The sequence below is a fragment of the Gadus chalcogrammus genome, chromosome 1 (assembly GCF_026213295.1).
Source record: "Gadus chalcogrammus isolate NIFS_2021 chromosome 1, NIFS_Gcha_1.0, whole genome shotgun sequence".
Taxonomy (NCBI): domain Eukaryota; kingdom Metazoa; phylum Chordata; class Actinopteri; order Gadiformes; family Gadidae; genus Gadus; species Gadus chalcogrammus.
The window spans coordinates 28,534,755-28,536,951 of NC_079412.1; positions in this window are offsets into that span (position 1 = coordinate 28,534,755).

Below are 2,197 nucleotides of genomic sequence, written 5' to 3' on the forward strand. Positions count from 1 at the left end.
GGACCTGCCGTTGGATCATTCCAGATAGACGGAGGAAACACGCGAGTGAAGACTGTGATGCGTTTCCCCGAGCCGAAATGATCGCTATTCGAGAACGATGGTACTTTGAGATTTGAGAGGTGTTGACGATAGACAGTTGTTCTATGACTCCGAGCTCCCCACACGCTTAAGGAGTTCCACCGCTTGCTCTTCTCATTCGACTACGGCTGGAACCCAACAGCGGTCACGGAGTCTGCACAAACGCCGACGTTTGAATAAGAATGCGGGAGGAATCAATAATTCATTGTGTCTCCAGATGTTGATCCATCTAATCACTCCGGGAGCGGTTTGATCACAGAGCAGTGATACAGAGCACCAGTCTCTCCGTGACGCATAAGGAGCAGACTAAACAACGACGCAACATCAAACATTTAATAAAACCTAGAGAACATGTGTTTTAACTCGACGTATCTTCAAGCGGCATCGCCATTTCATCTTTGGACCGTTATCTTTGCTTCAAAACACAAACAGTTGTATCTGATTCATTTTACGGCCGGTGGAAAGAAACTGCTTTGGACACAAACAAAAACAAAAACAATTCTGACCTGAGGACATTCTGCAGAACCTTAGGGACACGGATTTTAATTAGAGGTTATCACTGAAGAGCCATTCCTCCACAGACATCACCGGGCTGCTCCTCCACCAAGCAGTCCAGCTGAAGCCCTTTATGCAAGGGGTTAGTCTGCTGGAGTCAAGGAGATAGAGAGAGGGAGGGAGGGAGGGAGGGAGGGAGGGAGATAGAGAGATAGAGTCGGAGAGGGAGGGAGAAAGAAAAAGAGAACGATAAAGAGAGAGAAAGATTGACAGAGAGAGAGAGAGAGAGAGAGAGAGAGAGAGAGAGAGAGAGAGAGAGAGAGAGAGAGAGCGCGAGAGCGAGAGCGAGAGCGAGAGAGAGAGCGAGAGCGAGAGCGAGAGAGAGAGAGAGAGAGAGAGAGAGAGAGCGAGAGAGAGAGCGAGAGCGAGAGCGAGAGAGAGAGAGAGAGAGATAGGGCGTGGGCCAAACACCTTGGGATGGGATTGCAGCAGGACGGGTTGAGGTTAAGACGGAGCCGGCGTACCTCTCCACACGTGGAGCGACGGCACGGGGGGGGGGGGCCTCACCCCCACGCTGACACACACGGTGGAGGGAGAGGGCACCGTATTAGAGTCAGGTTAGCAGCGATAACACTATCAGCTCCATCCCCACGGCCCCCCCCCCCCCCCCCCCGCCCCCCCGACCCAGACCCCGCCCACAGACGCAGGGGCATCACCGATTGAAGAGAAGCAGGTGAAGCTCCGGTGGGTCGACTCCTTGGAACATAAGCTGTGATTACAATGACCTTCATTATATCAGCTGGCCCTTATTACAACGCAGAGGATGTCTCCCCCCCCCCCCCCCCCCCCCCCAGGCTGAGCACAGCGGGAGGGGGGGGGGGGGGGGGGGGGGAGAGAGAAAGTGGGGCTGATTCAATACCTGTCGGGAAACCGGAAAACTGTTGACTGCTGAGGTTCACCTGAGCTGTGTGGTCGGTGAAGTGAAGAGATAGGAATAATCAGGGAAACGTTGGAGGAATAATCCTGTGCGTGTGTTAGTGTGTGTGTGTGTGTGTCTGTGCGTCTGCATGTGTTATTGTGTGTGTGTGTGTGTATGCGTGTTATTGTGTGTGTCTGTTATTGTGTGTGTGTGTGTGTGTGTGTGTGTGTGTGTGTGTGTGTGTGTGTGTGTGTGTGTGTGTGTGTGTGTGTGTGTGTGTGTGTGTGTGTGTGTGTGTGTGTGTGTGTGTGTGTGTGTGTATGCGTGTTATTGTGTGTGTCTGTTATTGTGTATGCGTGTTATTGTGTGTGTCTGTTATTGTGTGTGTGTGTGTGTGTGTGTGTGTGTGTGTGTGTGGAGGTGTTCCCCAAAGCTCAGTGCTGGGACCGTTCCTGTTCAGCAGAACAGAGGAAAACAAGCATCTGTTTGTTTGCCACCTTTGTGAAGTGCCATGGCAACAGTTAACAAATCTGGACAGGTTTTTTTTTGCGATGCAGTAATTACGCAGAATTCGATGGAGGCGAGATATTAAAAAACTGTCAGGCACAATATTTTCCATTTTACCGCAGCAAGTGAAAACTCATTGCATATTTAATTCTAACCTCGTGTTTTATAAGATCCACGCGGCAACAGCTTCTTCTGCCG